Below are 10581 nucleotides of genomic sequence, written 5' to 3' on the forward strand. Positions count from 1 at the left end.
AATTGAAAGCGTAAGGGAACAAAATGATAATGTTGGCGCGAAAAGATTAACTTGAAATATAAGGACCAAGCTGCAGTGTCTCGTCAGCGGTCACACTCAATGCTAAGCGAGTATTTGGGCTGCTTAGCTCCAAATGTCAATTATGTATGAAGGAGTGGTATACATTGAGTGACATGCATACTAGTTTATTTGTCAGTTAATCGGTTGATCATGAATATAACATGACTTTTAATGCATCGGGAAAAAAATATCAAGCATATTAGTTTCGAAATATTAAGAGGAACAATATTGGGCCTTATACGTTTTACTTAAATTTATTGACTGATAAATGATCAAAACGGCTCGGACGTTTTCCCCTCTTTTCCCATATTTTCTCTGAGACATAAATAAAATAGTTGCATCAAAAGCACATTGATTTCGTCCTGGTGGCCATTTATGTGTCGTTAAATTAGGGAGTATTTCTTATTACGTTTGAGCGGAATTGGGATCGTACACCGTTTCAAGCGGAAAAAGAAAAAAAAGAACAAAAATCAAACAATGAAACTCAAATAAGCATTGTTCCAGCAACTGCGCAGAAGCACCCTATCGTAACGATTAATCTGGGCGAGGGTGTAGATGTACATGTACATCTAATGTATAGACTTGCAAGAAAACGGCGCATTTTAAGCTTTTGTATTTTTTCTCAATTCATCAGTGCGTTTTAATACATTTTTGCTTTGAGAAAGTTCGAAAAATACCTCAAAACCCTCGTTTTTTTGTTTCTTACCACAAAAAATTGGGGGAATGATCCGAAGGCCCATCCCCCGGTCATAAAGTGGTTGCATATATCCTCCTCACCCCTGGATTTACGCCTCTGAACAGGTAAACTTGTACTGCATTAGACCAGTTCACACACACCCATCCCCCCCCCCCAACACAGTCTTTTTTTACTATACGCCTGAGGACAACTATTGTGTTTTCCTTTGTCCCTCTAATATAACACTTTCCCATAGACTAAGCACATAACCGTACGATCGAGGACCGGTTTTAACAATAGGCACCGTCGTCCGAGGGTCAAAGGTTCCTTTGTGCTCCTTTTGTTGTCTGTCCTCGAGCGTAATACAATACAAGAGCACACCCACACTCAAATTGTGCACGCATGCGCATAAATGGGCCCGAAGAAAAAAAGAGGTCCAGACTGTTTTTTTCATTGTACTCAATCACTCTAGGATTCGTTCCATTTGTCTTTGGACAATTCCCTTAAATCGTAATAGGTGTTACGAATGTAACGCGGTGGTATTGCAAAATAACGCAGCATTGCCAAATAACACTATCGCGTTATCTTGCAATACTATTGCGTTAGTACCTCCGCAAAGGAGTGTTTCTGATTCGGTTAGTTTGTTGGTTGGTTAGTTTGTCTTTTAACAAGATAACTCAAAAAGTTATGGACGGGTTTGCATGAATTTTTTTAGGGGAGGTTTTTTGTACAAGTGCACATCGATTGGATTTTGGAAGTGATCTGGATCTGGGTCTGGATCGAGTATTTTATTTTTAAGGATTCCTTTACAATTGATGCGAGTATTTCTATTGGCGAGGAAATGTTAAGCTTTGGCGGAGGTTTGCGCTCTCTGTGTGCTTTCTATAGTTTTACAATATTATCACATTTTATTCCCCCAAAATTGTGATTAATATTGCAAAATAACGCATTGGATTGCAAAACAACATGCGATAGTATTGCTAAATACGCTCTCTGCAAATTTGAATTTGTTGCGTTTATACTTCACAATACAATGGCTTTATTTTGCAAAATTATTGCATTATTTCGCAAAAACACTGCAATATTTCGCCAAACTATTGCGTTATTTCACAATATTAATGCGTTAATTGTTTTTCTTTTAAAACCTGGCACGAACCAGCCTCCGTATTTATTTGATATAGGTTTTACTGGCCAATTTCACCAACCTTTCACTCAATTTAATGCCTGGCTCATTCAGTTTAGATTGTCATTCGACAATCAAAAAGAATAATTCAATTTCACTCTCCGAACATTCAACCGTCTTTTAGCTTCAATAAAAGACGCATCCAAATTAAAAGTGTCGTGTTGTTCATTCAATTTCGTCTGAACCAGTAGTAAGGGGTTGATCGGGCATTCATTTTCATTTATTTATGGCAAACATATTTCACATTTGTTCAAGCATCCTTTAAGAAATTCCTGGTTCGCATCATCATGGGCGTCGCCAGTATTTTTTTTCTAGAGGGGGGCAACAATTTTTTTGCCAAAAAATGCTTGTATTTCTCAACACATTCTCGATTTATAAGTTTTAGAGGGGGGCAGGGACATTTGCCCCCCCACTCATTAAATTTACACCACTTTCTCTTCGCGCCTCTTTTTTTTTTTTTTTTTTTTTGCTTTTCCGGGGGGAGGGGCAAGTGCCCCCCTTGCCCCCTCGCGACGCCCATGCACCATGCGCACCATCTAATAGGGGGCACTGTTAAAAGCGAACAAACATGGACATCTTCGCTCTTCATCCCTGCAAATTCTCCGAAGGAGGTACGATTTTTCCGACAGGCCGATTTCGCCGTCCCAATTTTGCTCCTATCAGCGTCCCGCTTACGCTTTAAAAAAAGTCTAGCCCGTTGCAATCTGCCACTTTGCACTCCCCAACCCCTGATTACGCCACTGTGTTTTGCACGTCAAGAGATCGATGGGTGAAGCAGCGATAAATTCAAAAAAAGTTTACAAAACAGAACTAAAAAGAACAGTAAACAAAAGTGAAGGACTTGTTCAAATTTTAAAACAAGTATAGGAAAGAACAACGATGAAAAAGAAATTCCTTTGCCCTTTTCATTTCACTATTTCGTTACATCATCCCTCATATTATTTAATTTATTACATTATACATTTTACAGACAAGATATCAAATAAAATGGTCCTCAGAAGAAAATAGGAAAAATGTCAATTAAAACATTTTAATAATTTGAATGACCAAACGATAAAAATAACTGCCCATAAACGAATAAGAAAAGAAAAACCTGGTCATATGTCATAATGCCCAGCGACGTTCGCTTATTTGAATGCGTCAACCGTAAGAAGATGTCAAAACCGTAATGAAAGAATGCTGCGAATGAAGTCTTGAATGCACCAAGACGAAATAGAATGCCCCCAAACGAAAACGAACATTAGGAACAAAATCTTGAGTGGCAAAAAAACTGAAATAGAATGCCCCAACAATGAAATAAAAACCTCAATTTAATCCGATGTATCAAAATTACGCGAATTGAATGGCAAATAATGAAAATGATTCGAAAAATTCGGAAATTGGCCGGGACAACCTATAATAAATATCGAGAATTGAATGTTTCCTTCGCTATCTTTAAAGACAAAGAAACTGGAAAACAGGCTTCAACAGACATGCAGGCTGCAGTCAAAGGCTGTTTCCTTCACTGATCTTCATTAAGCTTGATGAGGTATTTAAATAGAGTAGCTGCTCCACAGGCTATTCTGCCTCGCTCTCTGCAAACACCGCCAGTTGGTCCGCGACTACTTGTTGGTTATCCGCCACCTGTGGACGCGTGGGGTCGAGGATGGATAGTGAAATATCAACCGAGATCAAGATATCAAGAGGTGTTCGACAAGGTGACCCACTGTCCCCCAAACTCTTCAAATGCAACTCTTGAAGAAAGCAGAGATTTAAACAAAATACCACTTTCTTTAAAATGACTTCACACCGGGTTGCCATAATTTTCCAGGATGCTTTACACTGTCATTTAATACCAACAGCCTAGCGAGGTATATCGTAAAAATTTGGTAGTTTTGTTTTTCGATGTTTGCAACTGTTGTATATTCCCTTTATGGATGCCAAACATGGACAGCTACCAAACAAATCTACAATAAATTGTCGCGACACAGAGAGCAATGGAAAGAAGATGCTAAGAACTAAACTGCAAGACCGGATACCCAGTTCAAATAATCAGGGACAAAACCAAAGTAAAAGACATCGCCAAATATGTCAACACAATGAAATAGAAATAGGCAGGACATATATATCCAGGATGACAGACAACAGATGGACAATAAGAAAAAACAGAATGGCAACCTAGAACAGGAAAAAGATAGAGGCAGACCACATAAAAGATGGAGAGATGACATATCAAAGTTGGTTTGAGGGACATGGACAAGGACAGCTAAGAAAAGAACAACCTGGAGGGGTCTGACAGAGGGCTACATCCTGCAGTGGATGGACGATGCCTAGGTAACAGGTAACAGATATCTTTAAAGAACTAGACGTGCTTGACGAGAATGTTGCACTTTTTGCCGCTGACTGTTATAGCCCAGCGTGATTTACGTGTGGGCATAGGCGTAGCCAAGGGGGGGGGGGGGGGGGGGGGGGGGGGGGGGGGGGGGGGGGGGGGGGGGGGCAAGGGGGGCCATGGCCCCCCTGCTGTAAAAAAAATGACATTTTACCAAAACCCGACGTTAATTACGAGTACGAAATACGAGTATGTGTATTTGATTGTCCGAAAATCATGTAATGCCTTTTTCTCTCTAAAAAAAATTAGTCTTATAAACTTTTGCTCAAATAATTCAGGGGAAAGGGGCCAGAAATGGCCTCAGATTGCACCACAGAGCATGTAGGATCAAAAATTTCCAGGGGCCCTTAAGCGGGGCCCCGGACCCCATGCCGTATTAAACACGTTCTTGACCAAGTTGAATACAATTTATGAAAAATTCTTAATACTGTATACGATGTAAACTCAGGCAAAACAAAGGAATACCAAAAACATATAAGGTCGAATAAGAAGAAAAATATGTTTCTCGTCCGGGTTTTTGAAAAAAAGGAGGAAAAGGGGCTTTTTATTTTTTATTTTTTATTTTTTTCAAGATGGCCGCCATTTTAAAATTTCCTGCAACCGTTGGTGTTTCCAAAGTTCAAAGACACTTTTAAAAAGAAAGACAAGTCGGACAAGAGAACTGAACATATTTATAGTGTCATTTAGAGTTGTATTGGTATTGGTATTTATTTTCCGATGAGTAGGTGGACTAGTGTTTGGTGTTTATTTACTGAATTTTTTCAAAAGTAAAAAATAATAAAAAAATCCAGGCGGCCACCAAAAAGGAAGCAGGTGGGGACGAGAAACATGTTTTTTTTTTCCCCTTCAAAAAATAAAAGCAAGATGTAGAGAGGGAGAGAGACCCAAACAGAGAAGAAAGGGAAGGTAGAGACACAATTAATACGGCAGTTCACGTCAAACCATAGCCTGCTAGGATTAGTTGCACACCAGACAACATTATTATAGGGGTCTGTCATACTTTTAGCTTTAAGAAAATAAAAAAGCGACGGGATCAAGAACTGCAACAAGACATCGCGTGGCGACGAAACCTATGCTAGTATGTTGTACATTACACAGGAAAATGCACCCAGCCCTCTCTATAGCATGCAGGACGCACGGCGGACAAGCCTTTGGAATGGGTGTCAATCGGGGGGGGGGGGCATGTCCTTGAACATTGCACATGTCTTAAAGTCATGGACGTCAATCCTGGGAAGGGGACAGGGGGACATGTCCCCCCCCCACTTTTTGAAGGGTGGGGGACACAATATCAAATGTCCCCCCCCGAACCCAACGCCTTTAGCTGAGAATATAATAGGCCTAGCTTATTCAATGACTTCAACCTCGAAAATAATGTTTAAATAATATTATTATCTTTCGCTAAGAAAATACTGGTTAAAGTAAATTGGCGCAGATCGCAGCACAGAGCATCTACAGAATCAAACTTTTTGGGGGGACGCGACCCAAAGCCTAGCTCAGAATAGCTGATTCAATGACTCCAACATCGAAAACGATGTTTAAATTATTTTCTTTTGCTAAGAAAATATTGGTTAAAGTGGTCAGAAATGGCTTCAGATCACACCACAGAGCATCTAGAATCCAATTTCGCGCTCGCATTAGTTCTGATCCAGGTATGTCCCCCCACTTTTGAGAAGCGATTCACGCCCCTGCTAAAAGTTGGGGTATCGTATCGTTTGTCCCACCCACTTTTTCATCCCCGAATACATCTTGTAGAGTACAGTTTGATTTTAGAGTTTTCAGGATAGCTGATTCAATGACTCCAAACTCGATGTTTAATTAATCTTTTACGAAATAAATAGGTTAAAGTGGTTAGATATTGCCCGAGATCGCACCATGTAGAACATCTAGAATCCAAAATGTTCCGGGGCCCTTAAGCGGGCCCCTGACCCCACGCCACGCATTACTTTTCGTCACCCCCCTCTTTGGCCTTCAGCGTAGGCGACACAACTTGCCTTCACCACTTGCTGCATGTTACATTTCACACACCCCCTTTTTGGACAGTCCTAGTTCCGCCCCTGGTTGGGGTTTGTACAGGCCGGTCGGACTTGGCCCCCCCCCTGCTCCAAATTCCTGGCTACTCCTGTGCGTGTGGGGCACAATCTTCAGTCAACGTGACCGTCGCTGCACGGTGAAATCATTTTGTGCCGGCGTGGATGGTACCCTGAAGCACAAAGTTATTTCTTGACACTCGTGCGGAAAGGAGCCCTGCTGATTTCCCTCAACCTCGTGCGCACGGGACGGACAAATTGTATGTTGTTCCCCCCCCCAAAAAAACATACTTAGACCAGAAAGTAATACCCGTAGGCCAGGATTTTTCCGGGGGTGAGGCGGGGGGGGGGGGGGCAAAACACTTCCCCCAAATCTTTGTACTTTCTCTAGCATATTATTTATTTATCATTCTTTTCGAGGGTGGGCGGGGACATTTTGCCCACCCCACCCCCATTGACAACCCTGCAAAGATACACAGTCATGTTTACGTTACAAACGTAGTGTGGACATTCTTTTGTTTTCGTGTAGATAAGAAAAACCTGTGAAAAAAGCTAATTTTACTCACACTTTGAAAATTCTTTCAACCTAATTTTTTTCTATGATTCCCTTTGGTGTTTCTCTTCATTTTAGTGCCACATATAAACCTAATCCAAAAATTCCTCTGAACCTGTTTTGCAGAGAGGGGGAAAATTGTGTGTAGTGGGCAAGTCCACACAACGTCGCCTCTACCTGGTTTATGTAGACATATTTTGTTCGGAAGTCCACACAGTGAATGCAATGCTTGTACACACACAATGTTAAGTGTATTTTTATTATTTGTTTGTTTGCTTTTCCGGGGGGAAGTGTCCCTCCCCCTTGCCCCCCCCGACACCCATGGTAATACCATTGGACTTTTCCAAAGACAAATGGGACAAATCCTGGAGAAATTGAGAGAAAATGACACTGTTTGGACCCCTGTAAATTTTCAATGGGCCGCTTTCGCTATTTGCCTTCGGGTCCATTTATGCGCATGCGTGCATGAATTTGCTTTTATTAGTGACTGGTCTCCCTGCGACAATCTCTTTTATTGTTAAATACGGAGCTCTGATTTGCCTAAAAACATGGCCCATTATTTTGTTCTGTCTATAACACCAAGAGAATCTCAAGACTTTTTGTTTCACGCACTCCGTAATGTATAAGTACATGCTTTCATAGTAATGAACCTACATGCAATTTACATGTATGTGTTCATCAAATTTAAGTTTTAATAAATATCGCAGAACACTACTTCACATGCTTAAAAAGGCGAAAATCGCGGTGGGGAGGGGGTGGGGGTGGGGCCTGGAGAACTTTCCCTTCCTCCCGGGATACCCCACCGTGGGAATAGTAGGCTACCGGTATCCTGACTAATTCCTGCCATCTTGCTTGCCGTCACAGGAGAAGCACAATGGTAACGATTACAAACGAAATGGGTTTTGGATTGGCGAAAAGGGAAAATGAAACCTCTAATGCAAGGCACCACGGAGATCGACCTTCAATGGCTGAAGTAAATATCACCAGCTAGTGTGTAACATTATGCCATGATAGTTTATCTTACAACAAAACTTCCTATCAAATGAATACAATAGATAGTTATTGGTATCTAGCATTATTTGTATGTCATCCAGATTATTGATGTAAATCAAATTAGGTGTTGCCCTCCACTGACGTATAAACACTATATACTCAGTGTGTTACCTCCCGAGTGAAAGTCGGAAAAAAAAAACTCGGGTGGGACTCGAACCCACGAAATCCTGCTTTCTAGTGCAGATGTCTTGCCACTCGACCACTCATAACTTGAGGTTACTCGTCGGTGAAGGGCAAAATCTAATTCGATTTACATCACCAAGACGCAAAATTCCATCTTATGAATAGATAAATAATTGATGGTTTTATAGTTCATCGCATGACTCGAATTATCTAAACTGAACGAATAACGTGCTGACGGCAATATAGAAGCGGATGTATTAATTCCACTTGACATCAAGAAGGGATGTATAAATGTTCGTCGCTGTGAGGTGATGGGGGGGGGGGGGGTTAAGTACATAAAATTAACGCGGTCCTAAAGGGCAATCCACGTATTTTTTTGCGTCATAACTTGATGTTAACTGTGATGAAAATCTTCAAATATCTAAAGGCAGTCGCAACAGGGACAACTCGGCAGAGACTACACAGATATCTAACATTCAGCCTGGAACAGCTTAGACATCAACCAATAGTCAATTTGGCTTTACAAGAGCCATTTAAGTTTACCATCCAATTTCCTTCGATGCTTTATTCACGTGAAGTATAGCATCCCAAAAGGGTGTATAGACTTTTTCCCTGCGTAAAAGCAGTAGTTTTCAGGAAAACATTATGACAGATTCGAATGTTTTTAACACACGATTTTGTTTCATTTACATGCGTGACAGAAAAAGTGCTGACACCAAAAAACTCAAACAAACAAACAAACCCAGTGGTGTTTGATTCATATCTTATGTTTTTTCCTATTTTGAGGAAACTGTATGCGACGGTGTGGTTTGAATTAGGAGAATGGTCTCGAAGATGGATAAAGTGTCTTCTCATTCTCAGAAACGTCATAAGCTCCTCACCAAACGAATATTGTTTAACGGATCCGTATATTGACCATTTTGAAACTTCCTGTTTGCGTCACTGCTATAGTGTTCGAGATAAATTGTTCCAGTCATTTTGTTAATCATTTTCAAATCAGCGGCTGCATTAAAACCGCGTGCTGTGTTCTGTGTAAATAATCACAGGTGTATCTGATATAGAGCATTTATTGGTTTTCAGGGCGGTTCAAATCTATCACCTGGTCAGTTCCCACTTATTACAAGTTTTATCTGCCTCCGATATTTACCAAATAGTTATATCACTGGGGCTATACGACTTCTTTCGGGTAATCTTTAAGAAGGCAAAATCCAAGAAACTGGCGTAAGTCCTCCTCCGGAAACCACTCGTAATCCCTTGTAAATAAAAAAAGTTACAGTTCCCAAGTTTTCTGCGCAAAACCTATAACGGCAAGATGATCCAAATTGAAGACTGACTTCGTGTGGGTGCAATGCGCACCGTGGCTATAGTTTATCACAATCGGTAAGACTGTGAATTTATTTGCCAAGTCAATTAAAGGCCATTGCGCATAAAGTGCATGCTGCCGCATCCACCGACTTGTTGTATTTACTCAAATATCACACCAGCTAATTCAACATCGATAAAGTTGAACAATGTTTAATGACGATTAATTATCAATTGTTTTTTTAAGTTTCGATTCTCAGTGGATGATTTGTTTCATATTCATACAGCTGTTTCAAGCAAATAACCAAAAATTGATTAATCTGTCGGAACTTAATATATTTTTGAGGGCAGATCCAAAACACAATTGTTTAGGGGCAAAAAGGTGCGTCAAAAACAATTACGGCGAGGGCTTCGGGGCCCGTTTAAGGACCCCAGATTTTTTTTTGGATTCTAGAAGCTCTGTGGTGTGATCTGAGGCGATTTCTGACGATGACCACTTTTGTTTAAGGCAGTGGCTGCCTTTTTTGCGACGTTACTTTAAAATAATAATTTTTTTTTTTTGGGGGGGGGGGGGGGATGGCCCCCTTTGCCCCTCCTTCGGAACCGCCGTTGCTTAGGTTTGGAACGGAAAGATGGCTAGGATATGAGTGGGCTACATAACATTTTATTTCTGTCATGGCGACGTTTAGTTAGAAAAGATGAAAAAATGCCGGAAAGTATAACTCGGTATAGACACTATATTAATAGTATCCGCAAGTTCCAAATGATATTAAGTCTGCACCCCAACACTTGTTGATTTCTCCTGATTGGGCGTGAACTATAGCGTGAGCTTTGTCCTCTATAATCAGTTGTGGCCACGCCCATTGAATGTTAGCGAGAATCCCACGTAGCAGGGTTTCATGTAGAAATCAATAGTTTATTAATCAAACTTTTTATTTAAGTTAGTAATGTTTGTTAATTTTTTCAAAAACAAACGTTTCGCTTTAACAATAGACTGTCGTTGTGTCTCTTGCATGCGGCAGAAGTTTTCCTAACCTTTAAGTTGTGACTAACAAACATTTAAACCGGCCATTGGGGTTGTATTTAACGCCGACACAATAATAAGAAACAAACACCACCTGTCTGTCGTTAATGATTCAGCAACAGGTCGATACGGCAAACAGTGTGGAAGCAGACAGAGAGGAAACAATGAACTCTAATTAAATCAAAAGTCCACAAACTGATGATGTCTGT

The sequence above is a fragment of the Patiria miniata genome, unplaced genomic scaffold, assembly GCF_015706575.1.
Source record: "Patiria miniata isolate m_02_andy unplaced genomic scaffold, ASM1570657v1 HiC_scaffold_19, whole genome shotgun sequence".
NCBI lineage: Eukaryota > Metazoa > Echinodermata > Asteroidea > Valvatida > Asterinidae > Patiria > Patiria miniata.